Source organism: Cibotium barometz, chromosome 18, assembly GCF_041138505.1.
Source record: "Cibotium barometz isolate CiBa-2024 chromosome 18, ASM4113850v1, whole genome shotgun sequence".
Classification (NCBI taxonomy): domain Eukaryota; kingdom Viridiplantae; phylum Streptophyta; class Polypodiopsida; order Cyatheales; family Cibotiaceae; genus Cibotium; species Cibotium barometz.
In genome coordinates this window covers 45,430,981-45,451,968 of record NC_141063.1, presented here as the reverse complement: position 1 = coordinate 45,451,968, position 20,988 = coordinate 45,430,981, and positions in this window count along the sequence as shown.

The following is a 20,988-nucleotide window of genomic DNA, read 5'->3' as shown; positions in this document are numbered from 1 at the left end:
GCATGGATCGATGACAAGGAATCAGCATAACCCTTGATTTCCTGAACATACTCATGTATGCTCCTATTCCTTCGTGTTACACTGTGAATCTGTTGCTTAAGTTGTATTTTCCTTGCACTAGTGTCTGTCTCATACATTCGGCACAATATACCCCATGCTTCTTTCGGTGTATCTGCATCTTGGATGTGAATAAGCAAGGCATCTGTTACACATATTGAAAAATAATGCAACACCTTCGAAGACCGCTCTACCCACTGCTTGTGAGCCAGTAACTGAGCATTATTTGGTTGAGGAGGAAGGTACGGCTCTGGGTCTTCCTCCGAGACAAGACTCCATAAACCTTTGCCTTTCAAAAAACTCTTCATTCGAAACTTCCACACTTGAAAGTTAGTGCGATCAAGCTTCTCGCCAACAATCTGTATCGGACCATCTCCCATTGTTGCAAAAAAATTGTAGTAGATATACCCCGTCAATCACAATGTATGAAGTACCTGTAATGCTCCAAATCTCTCCAAATCACATCAAATGCTTGCAAATTGTGTGAATTATCATCCCACAATGGTTCACCAACAATGTACACTCGATCAAAGTTGAAATCAAATGAAACTCCTTCACAAAAAATTTTCTGGTTTTTTTTCTCGCCAGTAAATTCTCGCCAGTAACCAGTCAAGATTATGCTCTAAATCCTTCAAATCTTGTCCAAATGCAATGATTCAACTTGCAATGGCTTCCCAACACATTGCTCCAACATATCCTATAAGGGTTTGATCCAATTCTTCAAGGGGAATGAGAACCACCAATTTTTGTAACCTCTGGTTTGAATTTTTCTGCATCTGTCAGGTACCACCTCTCACTAAAATTGCTCTATCTCCTTCAAATCTTCTCCAAATCCAAAACTTTTTGATTCAAAAGTTTAGCAACTCATAGGACTTTACTTGTACCAAAGGAATTAGGCCAATTTGATATAGACAAAGATTAATGCCTTGATTAAAAATGCTCTGTTTCTGGACAGAATTTCTGCAAACCTGCACACCTCTGATAAATCACTTCAATGAGCTCCAAATACATGAAATGAGCTGCAACCAAGCATCACAAGGCCTTAGCAATGTCTTTGCTAAACTCTCCAAGCTTTAAAGCATTCAATTTGGTGTCCAAATGAGTGAATTAGACCAAATTCATTGCAAACTTTTCAAGAAACTCTTCCAAAAAGCGCCGCCTTCTCTTGGAGCTCTAGGAGAGAGGGGTAATCACTAATGAGTGGATAGGTCTCTTAGCAATGACCTAATCTATCATGGGTATGAAGGGTTTGACTCAATTTTGAGTAGAATTGCCACAATTGATCCTCCACCGGGCATATGTTCTCTGTTTTTGTAGAGTCCAAAAAACCAGAATTTTTTTCTTCACAAATTGCCTGTAATGCATCAATTTTCATGCAATGGTTTGCTCCAGTGTTGCTAATACATGTGTCCTTTCACAATACATGAGAACCTCTGTGTTTCCTTTGTATTTGCACCAATACTTTTGACAAAATACATTCCTTCACAAGCTTTCCATGAAAGCTTCAAAACCAGAAATTTTCTGCTTGCTTTATGCACTTCAATCTTCACTGAACTTGCTCTTTGATACCTGCAATCCGCAGAGGGGGTCTTGCTACACTCACCAATGGTCCTTAGCTCTCAGATCTGATGCCGGTGTGTGCTCCACAGCTTTCTTTTGCTCCACAGCTTCAATGGCTTCCTTCACAGCTTTTCCTTCTTCTTCTCTCTTCTCTCACTCACTCTCACAACTCAGCTAATGAGCTCTTGGCTCTGATACCATGATAAAAAACAGAAGCAGTAGACAGCACACACAAGGGAAGCAAACCCTAATCCATAACCATCAACCATAAAGAAGGAGAGAAGCCATAGTCACCATCTCTCTCACACACACAAAAGGGAACACAACATAGTGTTATGTCCACACTACAAGATAAACCTAATGTAATGTCCACACACACATGACCAGCTGGACGCGATCATAAACACACCACACGATATCTATCTACCATACTGTCACTCTGTCAGCACCCATGTGCTATCCTCCAGCTGTATACGAGCTTGATATTTCAACAATGCTTGGTAGGACCTGGGGTTGTCTTAGCACCTTGGGGCCGATGCCTTGGTTTCCATGGGGTGAACACTGACGTCTAAAAGATTCAGAAAAAGACCTTCAAGGACTCTATCGCCTTGATAGATGCTGGTAGGACTCTCTTGAACTTTATTCCTGTGAAGGTCGAGGAAAGAGATGGTTCCTTTGTGACAATGAATATCAGGTTGATTCTTATGGAGCCAATCCATAAGAATATCAGGTTGATTCTTATGGAGCCAATCCATTCCCTCAGCTATAGTGATAGCTCTAGCTGCTGCTGCAGTCTGAGGTGGAACTCTCTCTCTTTTATTTCCCTAAATTTGGGAGGGAGTTCGGAGATTGCTTTGCATGGAGCCTGTAGGCTGAGCTAGCACTCTTCTAGTTGCCCTGATTTTGGTGCGGGGGACCCTGATTGGACTAATACGAAGGCGTCTGTCTCTGAATTCTAGGACCTTGGCTTCCTTGGCCCACAGAAGGAGATGGGCAATCCTTGAGTTGGTGCCCAAACCCCTGACATCCGAAGCACTTGTTCTCACTTCAAAGCTCTTCCCTCTGCATTCTTGAAAGAGAAAGAGTTCCTGAGAAAGAACTTCGAGGGAAAGGTCTCCCTTCATTCCTGAAATTTCCCGACTCCAGATTTTGGTTGGGACCTTGGTGTCTCTTTGGAGGCAGAAGGTTGGAAGAACTTCCCGGTGTCTGGAATCTCTTGAAGGATGAGGGAGCTAGCTTTGGTGGGACTTTTTTGATGAAAGCTTTGGCAAAGTCCGCCATTCTTACAGCTTCTGCCATGGAGACTGGTTTGGCATTCCTTCGCCATTCTTACAGCTTGTGCCATGGAGACTAGTTTGGCATTCTTTACCAGTGTGTCTAAGGGTTCATTCATTCCTCCCCTAAATAACCTAGCCATGAGTTGCTCTTCGTCCAACACTGGTGAATACTTGAGGAGAAGAGCAAATGCCTGATGATATTCTTCAATGGTTTTGCTCCCCTGATTTAGCTCTAAAAATTCATTCATCTTGGTTTCTAAAAATCCGGCGGGACAAAATCTCTTCCTTAGATAGGCTTTAAGATCATTCAAGGACTGGGATTTCTTATCTAGATGGTTGGTGTCGCAATGGTTTCTCCATGCCACCCTGGGTGTTTCCACAATTTTTAGCCTAGAGCAAGAGCCATTTTGCTCCTCTCCTTGTAGCTGGTGACATCAAAAGATTCCTCCATTGCTTCCACCCACTTCTCCACAGCCTCGCCCAAGTTCTCCCCTTCACCTTTGAAGGGTCCTGGCTAAGTTCTGTGAAGATCCTTACGAATGTCGGGATCAAGCTCTTCTTCATCACTGAGAGGATCTGGCTGACGGCCACGGTTCCCTCACCTCATGATTCAGCCACAAATGATACATTATTAAATTTTTATTTTGATTTCATCCACGAGATTGTAAGACTTAAGAGGTTCCAAAAATAATTTCTTAAACAAGATAAATGATCTTATTGGAGATCTATGACATATGCCCGGTAACAAATTTTGCTTCATCAATTCGTCACTTAATAACAATCACTTATCAATTCGTCACTTATATAACAGAAAATTTTTCCACAAAACATTTCTTTATTTTTATAAAGGTTGCAATATGTATGAGAGCAGCTCGGCTATAGAAATCAAAATCTCCTCAAGAGACGCATAAGACGGCAATACTGGGCTATAGACATGCTTCGATTACAAATGTACATAGAGCAGCTCGACTATAGAAGTCAAAATCTCCTCGGGAGATGCATAAGAAGACGGCAATACACTGGGCTATAGACATGCTCTGATTATAAATGTACATAGAGAAGCTCGGCTATAGAAGTCAAAATCTCCTCAGGAGATGCATAAGACGGCAATACTGGGCTATAGACATGCTCCGATTACAAATGTTCCCTTAGTGCCAAGGGAGCTACTATCTTCTCCTTTATGAATAAAGCAACTAAGGAGTCTCTAGATATGGCAGGAAAGTCTGAAATCTTGAGGCATCGGGTGATATACAATAACACCATGTATCACTTTTAGCCTCATCAGAATTATGGGTTCAATGAGATATTCTGCCTCAGCATCGCACGCTGGTCGTCGTCGTTCACAAGAGGTGTGGACATACTACCCTGCAAACGGGTCACGAAAATATAAATCCTTGAAATGGCCCACGAGTCTAGCTTGGGTCATTCGAGTTGTAGTGGACGAGATGAGATGCTCAATTGTGAAAGCAGTTATATCTTGTGACTAAATGAGATCGGGAATACAAGATAAGTGTGGAACTTCCATCTATAAAACCGAATTCTTTGATTAAAAGTCTTCATTAATGAAGCTTAAGGAATGAAAATACAATACTTAAATGCTCTTTCTGAGTTTTTATTAACAAATCTTGATAAGAAGTCACATGGTGTCAGATCAAAGAAGAGACTTGCACTTGGTCCATAGAACCATCGCTTTTTTCAAGAACCACCGCTTTTTTCAAGGTAAAGTCATTGATTCCTTCCCAAAGAACAAGCGGTGGTCCATAGAACCACCGCTTTTTTCAAGACAAAGTCGTTGATTCCTTCCCAAAGAACAAGGTCTTCCTCCTAGGACTTAATCTAACTACTGTAACTAATTGTAACTTATTTGTATCACACAAAAATCCCCTGATCCACCAATCGGCTCATGGGTTAGCCAACCGCCCGCCAACGAGTGTATTGGTGGGATTCCTTTATAAAGATCTGGTTATGTTTGCCCGGGTACCAAGGAAAAGAATTCCCAGGCCCCCTAGCCGGCGTTTCATGCAAAAATTAAGGTAGGCATACCACGTACACACCCAATATGAAATTGCCACATTATAACAGAATTGGCTGTCTTTAAAATAATCCTTCAATGAAAATCATAGTATTACTGATCATAATCCTCCAAAATATTGAGTCCATTGTATTATAAAATATGTCATCTGGACTCTCCGTTGTTGAAGACCAGCTGGCCAACCAACGAGATCCAATATCAAATTTTGATTCACAAAAGTCATTCTTTTTAGTCCATCCGAATCTTCCTCGACGCATGCATGGGTGCCCTAGCAACCGCGAGCCCATGCATGACCTGGTCACAGCCCTCTAGGATCCTACTTAGGTGTCCTAGCACTTCACTCAGGGACCGCGTAAAACAGTCCTTTAAAAGAAAACAGAGGTTCTATGCAAGTAAAATTCCCGGTTTGAGATTGGTTCCACAAAACCCTTTTTCGTTAATCCATATTTTCATAATGAGGATCATTGATCTCTCATCAGGGTAATCTACCCATCATTTGACTAACTGTCCAACTAGATTATTGGTGATTTCAGTCAAGGAAAAATTAGGTTAATTCAATGGTAGTCTATTCTTTGTATTAATAAGAACTAGAATTGGTCACGAAGTTTTTGCTTGATTCAGATCGAGAGATGGACAAGTACTTTATTGATCGTCCCTCTCATAGTCGTGGTCTAACCAAAATCATTCGGTTCAGTTGTAACAAGGATTTTCTTCAAATAAACATCTACTAAACTTCTAACTGTAAGAAAATTCTAACTTTATGAATTTCATTCCTTCTTAACCATAATAGATTAAGAAATGGTTTTATATGAGAATATCAAATTTTTATGAAAATACTCTTCTTCCATTTAATCTAATTTTGGGAAATATCAATTTGGTGAATTATTCACATAAATATCTAAAGATATTCTTTCTACCACTTTAATTTATCAACTCTAATTCTCTAGGTGGAATTTTGGTGAAAATTCATCTTTTGTCACCAATTGATTCAAATCTTTCTCTACTTAAGTACCATAAAAATTCTTCTTTTAACTAAATACCAATATCTATTTTTTTGAATAAGCTTAAAATTTTCTTGTTCTCATTTGATGATTGGATTTCAATTGTCATGGGAATTCCTCTTTTATCATAAATTTTTTAATCTAAAATTCCTCTTTAAATTAAATAAAAATATTCATTATTTCAATTATACCAAGAATTCCACTTTTACCATTTAAATGATTGAATCCCAAATGTCATGAGAATTCCTCTTTTATCATTTAAATTTTCACATGTATAAAATAAATTTATTTAAAATTTCTCTTTAAATAAAAATATCCATTAATTCAGTTATGCCAAGAATTCCACTTTTACCATTTAAATGATTGAATTCCAAATGTCATGGGAACTCCTCTTTTATCATTTAAATTTTCTCATGCATAAAATAAATTTATCTAAAATTTCTCTTTAAATTTAAATAAATTTTTTTATTATTTTAGTATATATCAAATTTTCTCTATTTCCATTTAATTACATGGATCTCCATTATCATGGGAATTCCTCTTTTTGCATAAAAATATAAATACCAAAAATTTCTCTTTTCTCTAATTAATTATTTACGCATAAATACTAAAAATTAGTTTTCCATGAATGTGATGAAAATCATTCTTTTAGCATAGGATGACTAATCCTAGAATATGGTAGGAAGTCTTCTTTTCACATTATGCATAAAAATGAGTTATGTATTAATTTCAAAAAACTTTGCCATAGTTTCGCTGCTATTATTGATAATTTTTAATATTTCTAGAAAGAATAAGACTTTGTAATACAATTATGATAGAATAACTTTCTTTAGACTTAAATCCAATTTAGAGAATTAAGTCATAAGTTTACCATAATTTTATTAGCATAAAAGCATAAAAAAGCCATTTTCTTTACCTCTAAGTTTACTAGCATAGAGTTTGATTTTTGAATTGAGAATTTATCAATGAGAAGCATCCATTTGAATAAAGAATTAGTCATAGGAATGACTATTCTTTTGGGAGAGAGAGATATACATAAAAAGCATCCTCTAGATTTGGCTTGCTTCTTTATCTTAGAAGGAAGCCCCCAACCAATCAATTGGTTTAGTATATTAAGAAGAAAGCTCCAGAGAGAGAGAGAAGCTCCAATCTCTCTTAAAGTAGAGGATTTTTAAGGGATAATAGAAAATATGAGTATTTTAATGTAATACAGGCATGGTATAGTTCACAGATGAGAATACAAAAGAATGAGGGTCTATTTATAGGTGAGGGAGGCCACTAACTGAGTTCAACTAAGTTCTAGAGTTTTCCAGCGCGTCAGGTTGGTTGAATTTGGACAAGATTTGGACCAGTTTAGCTCCCGTTTTGATCCAGTTTGATCTAGGAGAGAGGAGAGATACAAATATCATAATATTTTTGAATTAAAAACCCTCCCACACATGTGAAGGAGGTGCCTACCTCAAAGGTCTCCCCTTCCTTACCAAGGTATCAAAAATTTATCATTTCTCCAAAATATCTCATTTTTTTAGTAATATCTCTTAATTTTTAACTAATAAACCTTCTACTCAGTCAACTCTTCATCTTATGTGAGCATTTTCTCATTTTGGGTATTTTCTTTTATTCATTGGATTTATCTCATCCCAACACTTGGATTAATCTTCTTGGCCCATAGAAACCTTAATTGGACCATAATCCAAAAATTTATGAAAATCTTGACCCTTAGGCTAAGGTCTTTTAAATCATTTTTAATTGATTCCTAATGCACCTTGGAGAACTTATTTTGAATTTGAGTTTTGGGAAAATTTATTTTTGATATTTGTAGAATTTTTATATCTAAAAATATCTAAATATTGAATTATCTCTCTCTAGAATTTTTTATCTCTCTAGGCAAAAACAAGGAAAAATAATATTTTTTTGCATTTAGAAACAGAGAATGATTACAGGGGATTGAAGTAAAGCTTATTCATTATTCAGGTTGAGGAGGAATCTTACAGAAGGTGAGAAGCAAGGGTGTGGGGAGAAGGAAGGGTGTTGGGGGGAGGTGTAGCTTCACCTCACCTTCTCGCAAAGCTTCCAACAAAGAGTTCTAAGAAAATCAAACCAAAATGTGGGTTTCGGCCATTGTAAAATTTTAACACCATTACAAAAAGAGTTGAAAATGGCATCAATAAAGTGTCGGTAAAAATATCGGTAATAACACTGGTAATAACATCGATCAAAACGTCCATAGGTTTCATTTTGATGTATTTTTATACATTTTTGCTTATGGTTTTTTTGTCGATTATAAGGACAACGGGGATTATATGTTAAAAACTTTTGAAATTCAAATGTGTTTTGTACCTCGACACCTTTTCCACTTGAATGTGAACTTTGGCTGAGTAAATCGGCACCTAATATATAAAGGGCCATTCCCCCCTCCCAAAACAACACAAATTGGGCCATTCCTCCCTCCTAAATTGATCATGGATCGTGAAAACACTCTTGTAAACCAGTCATCTCGTCCAAAAAATAAGAAGAAATGCTTGTGCCCTTGCAACCAATGTAAGTACCAAATCTCTCAACAACGACAACAAATTTGCAACGACCATGTAAGATTGAACAATATATTTCCAATTGAGTGTCTAAATGCCTTACTTGGTATTGTGAATATGCACCCTGATAATGATGAACTGATCGACTGCTTGGACCTTCGACCCAAACGGAGGAGACGGGCAATGACACAAGCAAGTACTACTCAACGTCATGTTGAAGGTGAAACTATGGTAGACTCTCTGATGTCTTTGGATCATGTCTTTGGATCAAGACATGGATGATATGATAGACGCCCTACATGATGCATGGAATATCGAGCGAGAAATAACACATGATATGGGCGGTGTCCACATCAACGCATTGAGCAAGCATCGAGAGAAGAGCAAGAGTTATGTAGGTTTGCTAGTATGCATCTTTATCATGGTGCACATATATCTAACAGGTCATTAAGAGATCAATATGACAAGTCATTGAAAGATCAAATATTGCACGAGAACAATGAGATGCCTATGGACCGTATGCATGCAAAATCCATCTTGCAATCCATTGGTATGGACTATGATTTTTGATTGTGTTCTCTATTGGTATACTCATGTCGGTATTACACAATGTCCAAGGTATGGAGAATCTAGATATAGGAAATATTTCCAAGGAGAAAGGGTTCCTGCAAAAGTACTCAACTCGCACTTCCCTCCTATTATTCCACGGATTCAAACAATGTTCAAGTGTAGATCCATAGTGTCTATGATGTCTTGGGATCAAACCACTAGATCTACAGATGATGTTATGCATGTGTGCTGATTGCCCTGCATGGAGACACATTGAAAAGATGTGGTTAGACTTTAACGAGACCAGGAGCCTCACATCATTCTCCTCGGGCTAGATATGGATGGTGTGAACCTGTTTGTCCCATTTGTCTTGTGAATTGCAATCTTCCAACACGGTTAGCAATAAAGAAGGATAATTATTTTCTCTCATTCATAGTGCCTACTAGGAAGTACAAGGTAGCCAACATAGATGTGTACTTAGCCCTGTTAATAGAGGAGCTACAAAGATTGTTCATTAGGGCCAAAAACGGCTAGAAAAGGGCTGTTTGTTAATCCAAGGATTAAGAAATTGTCCAATTGTGAATTGACACGTATACAAAAGTATGGCATTCTTGTCTCCTCCAAATGTCTTCTTAACGGTTCTATTTTAGTGGCGAACGGCTAAAACGGCTAAATTTAGACGTTTACGATGGCTAACATTAAAGTTTGGGTCCAAAATAGTGACATCTTGTTCCATTTTTTATTTCAAAAAATCAAGCATTAAGATACGAAATCCTCTTTTCAGGCCTTGAAAACAACGCTATTAATGACAAAACATCAGACGTCTACTTTCCGCCTTCCTTTCATTTTGGCATATGGTTTATTCTTTCTTCTTTGCACTTTCAAAAGATTCACTATTCAAAAGATTCACTATTCAAAAGATTTACTATTTTTCTCTTATCTGTGAGCTTCTATGGCGTCCTCACGTCGTCCTTCTCATAATATAACTTCTTGTGATTTTCATAACACGAGAGAAGATGGTGTTTGGAAACCCATGTCTTTTCGTGTGAATGATTGGGTAACAATGCTTCCCTCTTGCAAAGGTGCCCACAGGGTGAAAAGAACCAAGCGAAATGAAGTGAAATCCCATTGGAAAGGTCGTGTTCTTGCATTCAAAGTGACCGACAATGGCTGGCTTGCAAAAGTTCAACATGTCTACATGGCCAAAGACATGGTGTTGAACTTGGATGAACATCCAATTCTCCATTCTTACTGTAATTCAACAAACCTTTATCTATTTGACACAACACAATATTTCTCTTTCTGATATATTTGTTGTTTGTTTCATTTCAGTTATCTTTCCGTCAACAGCTGTGGAGTGGCAGCCTGTTGAGAGCTTAAGTGGCACATTCAAGGCAATTCACAAGGGGATTGCAGATGTCATGTACGCAGACAAACCACCTTCATTTTACAAATCAGTGGATTTATTTGTGTATTTTGCAGAATACAGGGTTCCATCAAGAGAAGGTGTTCATGGAGAATTGTATGACATACCTATTCCCACAATAATGTCACTAGAATGGGAAGTTCCTGATCCAAATACCATAACAAGCTTCAAATCCAAAATCAAAGATGATATTCTTAAAGCAATGTCTCCTGGAAGGATTTCAAGAAGGATTAAACTTCAATGGTTCTTGCCTATACATGTCTTGGTGGCATGTTTCAAAACAATGGAATTGGAGAGGACAAGAACGATGTGGCTTAATAGAAGACTATCTCTGACTGATCTGGACACTGTACTTGGAGAAGGATGGAGTACCAAGGAAACTTTTCATATGGGGGACAATATCAGTTGTAGAGTAAGCCCAAATTCTTTGTCCATCTCATACCAACTGTGTCGCCAATCCTTAGTTTTGGGCTATGACTATAGGAGATGGAAAAGCAAGCTTGGTAGTTGGGTCCCTTTGGACTCTGAAGAGAATTGTCCAGAGTTTGAATTTAACATCATAGTCCATCCATTCATAGATCCTAGGAAACTCATAGTAACATCAAACCGGCGACTACAACATGTTAGAGAGTCGCTTGAGTTTCTGGATGAAATATCACCTGAATATAGATTCAAAGTAGATGATATTGTTATCCGTACAAGGATGGAGAGTGTAACCTCATGCATCACATGTCTCCCCCCAAAAAAAGTTATATTTGAGCCACTTGCAAGGACAAGTTTGTATAGTTGAAAAGGATAATGTAATCAATATATTCTGCTAGATTTCGTCTCGTCTTCTTCACAAAATCGGTTAACAAATTGTTCGCGACACAAAACAAGGTTTAACAGATTGATATCAAATTATTGATACAGAATTTTACAGAAAATTAACCCAAAAAGGGTGTGTTCATATGGACAAAATGAACAAAACAAAATCCAATATGTGGAATCACTCTGCAAAATCAACTTTCCTTTTGGCATGAGATGACCCTGCATCTTTAGAGAATCTTTCTCTCTTCTGTTTGCTTCGATCAAATTTTGCTGAATGAGGTTCAAGTTCTGGAGTTTTCAGCACTTGAGGTGTTGGAGAGGAAGACTTTAGAGTGGATTCCCCTAATGGTGGTAAGTTGGGCTCCTCTTTGAGACCTTCACGTGTTGGAGAGGGAGATTTGGCAGTGGGGTCTGGTTTTGGAGAAGATTCTTTGGAGGTTGGCCTTGGAGACTTGGCAGTCTTCTTGGGGAACATGAACAAGAAATTAAATGGAGAGCCAACATTTGCCCTCTTACTACCTTTGTTGGACAAACGACGCTTCTGAATTTTAAATTTCACTGGTGAGTGAAAAGGAAGACCTTTAGCAGCACTCCTCTCTTTGACAGGGGTCTTCTCTTTGATAGGTGTCTTCTCTTGAGCTGGAGAAGAGCTCTTCTCTTTGGTAGGAGGACTAGGGATCTTCTCTTTGATAGGTGTCTTCCCTTGAGCTGGTGAAGAGCTCATCTCTTTGGCAGGAGGGCTAGGGGTCTTCTCTTTAGCAAGTGGGCTAGGGCTCTTCTCTTTAACAGGAGGGGTAGGGATCTTCTCTGTAGCCTGAGGGATCTTTAATTTAGAATGGCTCTTCTCTTTAGAATGGCTCTTTTTCCCCTTGGAAGACTTGCTCTTGGAAGGGCTCTTCTTTCTCTTCTTCTTCTCTTTGGCAGAGGTCTTTTCCTTCTTGAATGAGTCATCCTTGTCTTTGCTTTCCTTCTTCTCCCTTTTACTTTTCTTTGAAGTTGTATCCTTGGCTCCAGGTGGAAAGGGAGAATCAGGATCATATGGATTGATGGATCTGCTCAAAACCATGGACACTGCCTTCTCCCTTACCCAACTTACCCAAGAATCTGAATACTCATGCAACTAAGACAAAAGAAAATAAGAAAGTAAGAAAACAGGTCACTCAATGTATTCACTAAATCAATCAATGGTTTTTATTCATGAACTTACAGGAAGTGTTGTCATTTTGAATCTTGACTCAAGAAATCTCCAAGCATTAGCAAGAACCATCCATCCACAAGATGTTGAGTCTTTCTGCAAGGGAACTTCCTGATTGAAGTACTTAAAATCTTCAAGTTTGTAGTCTACATAGGTAGAGGCTAGAAAACTCAAGATAAGTTTGGCAGCACTGCAAACATAAAATTTTGAGGGTCAACCAAATAATTGAAATCATGCAAGAAATTTGAGGGTCAACACATGGCAAAATTGATTCTTACATTTTACTTCTCCCATGGATGGATGCCAAAGAGTTCATAAAGATCACATCTCTATCCAATAGATTGATAATAATAAGACTCCAATGGCCTCTGTGATAATATGAGTACTGAAATTAGTAATGAATACTGTCATGTCTATAATAGGCAAAAGGTAATTGAGAATGAGTCTTACACTTCAACATAAGGGTACACAATGTAATTGCAGGTAAGCATATCAAAGTTTTTGAGAAAACTTGCAAGATCCCCTTGCCTATTGAAAAGGCACTGTGTAACAAGGGGATCAAGAATTGTCACTTGCACAGCCATTGATTCATGAAGATCCCTCATAAGACATCTGGATACACAAACAAAACATGTCAACAAAATATGGTTCCTGGGAAATTCATCAAGAAAACAAAAGCAAATCCCTACAAACCTCAGGCAGATGAAGAGGACTGTGTCAGATATCTCAATATTAGGATTCACAAGCATGCTTGTGTCCTCAGGGGCAATGTCACAATACACCTCATCCTCTCCAGGCATGGACACATCTACTATCATTTGACCTGTCACATTCTTATAAAGCTCTGAATTGGATGAATGGAGAATCTCAGCTTGCTGAGAAAGAAGTGCATCCTCTGAAATTTTCTCTTGCTCTCTCTCTTTTTCAACTTCTTCTTTGATATCCTGAGCTTTTCTTGTATCATAAGGATGAGAAATATCTTCAATAACAACAGACTGCTTGGGTTGCCTTGCTGGAGGGATATTAAGAATTTCAAAAGCTCTCATATCTTGACTTGGAATAGGCTCCAAAGCTTTGTTAAACTTATATCTAAGTCTGGACACCAGCACAAAATCTTTGCTCATAAGAGTGATCCTATGAGCAAATGCAGCAGCAATGTAGCCATCATTCATGAAGTCGATTAAAAAATCTTCAGCAGCCTCTTGAAGACACATGAGGGCCTGGGTTTCCCATCGAACTTTCTGAAGATATGTGTTTCTCATTTTACCAACCAACCTTTCTGATATGTCCCTGACAACCCGTGTAAATGGCAGTCGAGGGATGAGGAGACTTGTAGATTTCTGTGCTGCTCTTATCTCTCTTAAGGACTTCACCTGATAATTCAATCTCTTTCTTGCTGTCGCCCTCGCACGAGGCTTTGGAAGGGGCTTTTCCTGTTCGGAAGGTCCTGGCTTGTCTTCAGCTTTTTCAGTCTCCAATGGTGGGTAAACTTTCCTTGCAGTCTGCTTCGTCCTTGCCATTGAAGCTAGAAAAGGAGACCAGATCAAGCAATTTGTATTATAGGACAAAAAAAATGAAGTAGCCCGATCGAAGCGATATAGGGAATCCAAAGATTATGGAAGGTGATAATCGCTTGATTCGGGCACGAAATAAAAAAAAAGAAAAATCCCGAACGAAGCGATGATGAGAATCCGAGAGGTTCGGATGTGTGTTATCGCTTGATGCGGGCAGGATTTAATGAAAAATTGAAGACCCGAACGAAGCGATGAGGAGAATCCTAGAGGTTCGGATGTATGTTATCGCTTGATGCGGGCAGGATTTAATGAAAACTTGAAGACCCGAACGAAGCGATGAGGGAAATCCTAGTGAATCGGATGTGCGTATTCGCTTGATGCGGGCAGGAACGAAGCGATGCGGAGAATGCAAGGATCTCGGATGTTCGTTATCGCTTGATTCGGGTAGGGAATTGATGTAAGATCCCTGTTCCCACCGAGTAACGGATTCGGGGTACTGGCAGCGGAAGTAGCGCTTCTCGCGCGGGACAGGGGTCCCACACTCGGGGCCTCGCCACGGATATCCGGATAAGAGACTAATCCGTCGGTTGTTCCAAACCGAACCCGAAAAAACTTCCTTTACCGGAAAGCACGGGCGATTCCACCAGGATAACTTTTTACTCTAACGTAGTCAAGATCATTTCTGATCGAGATGATCCGATTACATCTATAAGATACTTAGTCAGTTCAAGGAAGAAACTTGCACTTGGATCATTGGGATCAACGCTTTTTTCCCCATTCAAGAGGCACAGCCGTTGATTCCTATCCATAGAACAGTTACTGTCCGGGATTTTTTTTTTCTCTATCGTAAAAACAAAAGTTTGGGTCTCGATTTACGGATCCATCAATCCAGCCTAACCCCATCCAATCCCATGGGTTAGCCAACCGCCCAACCACTGTAGTGATGGGATCCAATTAAAAATTTGGTTAGGTTTTGTCCCGGGTACCAAGGAAAAGAGTTCCAAGGCCCCCTAGCCGGATGTTCATGCAAAATAAAACTAGTCACACCACTCACACACCCAATATGAAATTGCCTTTTTTCAACCAGATTCAACCACTTTAAAACAATCCTTTAATAAAACCATAGTATCATTGATCACCATCTTCCAATTTATCCAATTGATTCTTAATTTCCCATCATTCCTTCATCAGAGTATCTATGGCATCATTGGCAACTAGAACGCTCAGGAGCCGTTTCGATAGTTCCTAGCCCATAATACTTGGCAATATAATCACTTAACAAGATGGACTCTCGTTGAAGATCAGCAAGATCAACCAACAGATCCATATAAGGAGCCATGGACTCATCCATTGAAGACCAGCAAGGTCAATCAACCAGATCCATGCTCGATTTCAGAAAACAACTCCAACTCTGTTCCAATATCTTCCTCGACGCACGCGTGGGTATCCTAGGCAACCCAGAGCCCGAGCACCGTATGGTCAGCACCCTCTAGGATCCTTCGCAGGTAACCTAGCGCTTCACGCATAGGCCGCTTCCTTGGCCCCTCATCCACCGTACCGGAAGCTCACCATTTTAATCGCACCGAGGCTGGTCAAGACCTCGGCCGACCTTGCTACGCGAGACGTCCTTCATTGACTCCCCGTCAGCAGTTGCAACTTTACCATCACGACTCTAATCACAAGACGGTCAAAATGCTCCCCCCAGCATTCTTGACATAAAACAATCATTTACAAACAGCATTTACAAACAGTATTTACAAACAGTTTACAATACAATTTCTATTTTAACTTTCATTTTTCCACATTATCCTTCATCAATCTACATTACTTATTCCATATTCCATTTATATGTATACTCATCCCATCACATCATTTCTATCTCATCACTTCAGATTCCCTCACATCGCATATCGTATATTCACATCCATACATCCACATCTATATGCGTATATTCACATCTACATGCATACATCTACATCTCTATGCATACATTCACATCCACATTCACATTCACCTCCATACATCTACATCTACATGCATACATCCACATCTCCATTCACATCTACATCTATACATCTACATCTACATGCATCCATCCACCTCCACATCCACATCTACATCTATACATCTACATCTACATGCATACATCCATATCTCCATTCCCATCTACATCTATACATCTACATCTACATGCATCCATCTACCTCCACATCCACATCTACATCTATACATCTACATCTACATGTATACATCCACCTCCACATCCACATCCGTATCTATACATCTACATCTACATGTATACATCCACATCCACATCTATACATCTACATCTACATGCATACATCCACATCTCCATTCACATCTACATCTATACATCTACATCTACATGCATCCATCTACCTCCACATCCACATCTACATCTATACATCTACATCTACATGTATACATCCACCTCCACATCCACATCCGTATCTATACATCTACATCTACATGTATACATCCACATCCACATCTACATGCATACATCCACATCTCCATTCACATCTACATCTATACATCTACATCTACATGCATCCATCCACCTCCACATCCACATCTACATCTATACATCTACATCTACATGCAAACATCCACATCTCCATGCATAATAAAATTCTTTTAATTAATCTAGGATGATAGTTCCTAGAATATGGTAGGAAGTCCTCTTTTTAGGCTTTGAATGAATTTATTTTATGCGTAATTTCTATAAAAATTTTGCCATAGCTCCGCTACTATGACTGATAAATCTCAATTTTTTTCTAAGGGATAAAGCTCATTATTAAAGAAATAATTAGAATGGTCTCTAATTGGATCATCAATCCATAATGGTCTCTAATTGGATCATTAAGAAAACAATTAGAATGGTCTCTAATTGGATCATCGATCCATAATGGTCTCTAATTGGATCATTAAGAAAACAATTAGAATGGTCTCTAATTAGATCATCAATCCATAATGGTCTCTAATTGGATCATTAAGAAAACAATTAGAATGGTCTCTAATTGGGTCATCAATCCATAATGGATTGAATCATCAATGTGCATAAACTAAAAGCATAGCAAAAGCCATTAATTTGGCCTCAAGCATAGCTTAATCTTGGATTAAGGAAAAGCTTTATGAAAAGCTTCATTTGGATTGAGAATGGGTCATGAGTATGACCATTTCTTGAGTGAGAGAGAGAAATTCTAAAAACCATTAGAATTTAAATATAAGTGAAAATTAACTTCTATAGCATTTATTAAATTATGTAACTCTTCACTACTATTCACCAATTAACTTCAATAGCATTTAAAAAAACCTTACCAATTAAACTTCTCAAGCTTGAGAGGGGTTGAGAAGAGAGAATCATTGAGAAATCATAGAAAAGATCAAAATTCAATATACTTACCTTATGATTTGCTTGATTCTTTATTCACGGTAGAGGCCCCCAACCAATCAATTGGTTTAGTATGTTGATGGAGTCACCAATGGGGATTGAAGAAAGAGAGAAGTGTCAAAAACTAGTGAATTATTAAAGAATTCACAGTTCTTGGCTTAGGTGGAGTAACATAGCATAAGACACTATATATTTTGGCTTAGATGGAGTAGAGTAACAAAGCATAAGAGACTATATGTTTTGGCTTAGGTAGAGTAGAGTAACAAGGCATAAGAGACTATATGTTTTGGCTTAGGTAGAGTAGAGTAACAAGGCATAAGAGACTATATGTTTTGGCTTAGGTAGAGTAGAGTAACAAGGCATAAGAGACTATGTTTTTTTCAACAAGGGGAGGCTTCTATTTATAGGAAAATTTGAGCTCCTAACCAAACAAACTGATTCTAGAATCTTCCAAGTCAGTTTGGTCACTTTTTGACCATTTTTAGGTCAGTTAAGCTAACTTTTTGGAACTAGACTTGAATGAGGAGAGAGGAGAGATGAAATATCTCAATTTTTATGAGTTTAAAACTCATTCAAGCATGTGAAATATGCACCTCCTTTAAAGAATTCCCCTTCCTTACATATGTGTCAAAATTGTATTGCTCATAGTTTTTTACTAATAAACCTTGTACATTTTCAACTCTTCATCTTATGTGAAATATGCACCTCCTTTAAAGAACTCCTCTTCCTTACACATGTGTCATAGTTTTTTTACTAATAAGCCTTGTACATTTTCAACTCTTCATCTTATGTGAAATATGCACCTCCTTTAAAGAACTCCCCTTCCTTACATATGTGTTTATTTACTAATAAACCTTGTACATTTTCAACTCTTCATCTTATGTGAAATATGCATCTCCTTTAAAGAACTCCCCTTCCTTACATATGTGTTTATTTACTAATAAACCTTGTACATTTTCAACTCTTCATCTTATGTGAAATATGCACCTCCTTTAAAGAACTCCTCTTCCTTACACATGTGTCATAGTTTTTTTACTAATAAGCCTTGTACATTTTCAACTCTTCATCTTATGTGAAATATGCACCTCCTTTAAAGAACTCCCCTTCCTTATATATGTGTTTATTTACTAATAAACCTTGTACATTTTCAACTCTTCATCTTATGTGAAATATGCATCTCCTTTAAAGAACTCCCCTTCCTTACATATGTGTTTATTTACTAATAAACCTTGTACATTTTCAACTCTTCATCTTATGTGAAATATGCACCTCCTTTAAAGAACTCCCCTTCCTTACATATGTGTTTATTTACTAATAAACCTTGTACATTTTCAACTCTTCATCTTATGTGAGCATTTACTCATTTTTGGGTATCTTCTTTTACAATTTGGATTTATCTCCTCCCTACACATGGATTGATGCTATTGGCCCATAGGAACCTTAATTGGACCATAGTCTAAAGATTTATGAAAATCTAGACCCTTAGGCTAAGGTTCTTTATACCTATTTCCAATTAATTCCAATTGCACATTGGAAATTTTTTTTTTAAATTTCTGTTTCAGGGGAACTCATCTGAATTATAAGAGATATTTTTCTATCCAAAAATATTCAAAATCTGAATATTCTCTCTCTAGAATATTTTCTCTCTCTAGGTTAAAACAACCACAAACAAGATCTCTTATATTTCAGAAAAGGGAATTGATTACAGGGGAATATACTAGACATCAAAAAGGGGTTGGGGGAGGAATCTTACAATTGAGAAAACGCTTGATATGGGAAAAGTGGGGTTGAGAAACAAAAGGTAGCCTGGTTTCGCTTGATACAGTGACGGAGAAAAAAATGAATATTTTTAACAATATTAAGTTTTTATACCTCGGATATGTCGTACAAAGTACCGTTGAGTACACGTGGTATGTAATCATTATTGCCACGTGGCATAAACGGTCACTATTAAATGTCTTTTAGTCACGCGCTTTTAAATTTTTTCCCCAGTTTTGGACCACTCATTTGCGTCAGATCAAGCTGTGCACCGTTTTCTCTTCCAAACCCTATTTTGCAAAAATCAAAATTAATTTGGAGACCTTGGAATTGTCAAATCCCGCACCAAGCGATAGAGTCATTCCAATTGTTTTGGACCTTTCATTTTCGCTTGGTTCTGGCACATCAGAATTTTTCAGGCATTTTTCTCAAATATCTCAATGAGTAAAGGTGTTGCGGGTCGACATGAGCTTGTTGAAGAAAGCCCAAGTGAGAAACTCTTGAATGCTATTTTGCAAGATGGTCATGATATGAAGGTATACTTTGATGCAGTGGAGATTTTCAATCCAAGGTTTTCTCTTTCAGATGTTTTGTTGAAGCTCAAGGACATTCTTGAAGATGAGTACAACCAATTTGAAATGTCAATTCAAGCTCATTGTTTTCGTATCGGAGACCATGATTTTTGTCACCTTACAGATTTTACACAGCTATCTGTGGAGAAAGCCAAAGTAACAAAGAGGTTCAGTAGATTTTCAAATAGAACTTCTTTCACATGCCCTTCATCCATTTCTTGTCCTATCCATAAAAAACATTGCAACCTTGTCCCCAAGGATGTCTCCTTTCTTTTCTTCCTATTTTTGAAAGCAGAAATACAGGATAAAGAGCAACAACCAGAAATTGATGCAGAGAATGAGGAAGAAAACTTAATTGTCACCACAGTTTCAAAGTTAGAGAAATGTGAAATTTTAGAAGAGGAAGAAATTGATGTTCAAGCTGAGGAGAGAGAAAGTGCAAATCTTGATGTTGCAGAATTTAGGGCTTCCACTATTACTGAAGAGCCTTCAGAGGTAGCAAGTATATCTGAATCCTCTGTTACTCTTCCAAACCTTCCTTTCTTTTATATCAATGAGAAAGATTTTATTCCTCTTTCCTATCTTCAATGTCTCTTCAATATCAGAGAAGACTACTGTATTGCAGCAATTTCAGAAGCTTGTGAAGTGGCCAAAGACTTTATTGATACAGAAGTAGAGCCAAAGGAAGAGTTTTTGGCACTTGATTTGCAAACATCTGAGAACTCATTTATCCCTGCTACTGATGCACTTGCCTTGTGCCTTAAAAAAATGGAAGAGGGGAAACCTTCCTTGAGTGATGAGGATTTTGAGGACAGGCTAATTGAGTTAGGTATTGAGTCTTTTGGCAGAGATTTCAAGCTTCAGGCAGATTCTGATAAAGTGGAAAGGGTTGGCTCTTGCAACTTGATGAAAGACAAAGTAGTAATAGAGGATGAGTTGCAGAAGGTAGCTTCCATTTAATCCTTTGTTAAATGTTATTGTGATTGTAATTTTTTTTAATTGAGGTTTTTGTCTTGCAGATTGAATTGCTTGATAAGGATGATTTTCTGGGAAGAGCTAGAGGCACCAGAGTGAAATCTACAGAAACAAGGTCAAGAAGGCCTTCATCTGCTCTCATGCACTACTTGCCTACATTGGATAAGGCTGTGTTCTGTGCATTCCACATGAACTTCTCTGAAGATGCTGAGTTGCCAATATTTGCCTTCAAGGTGTTGTCAAGGTTTATGGGATATACTCCCCTTCAAATAAATGCTAACAAGGTTTTGCTTCTAGAGAGAGCTGCTGCTCTTAG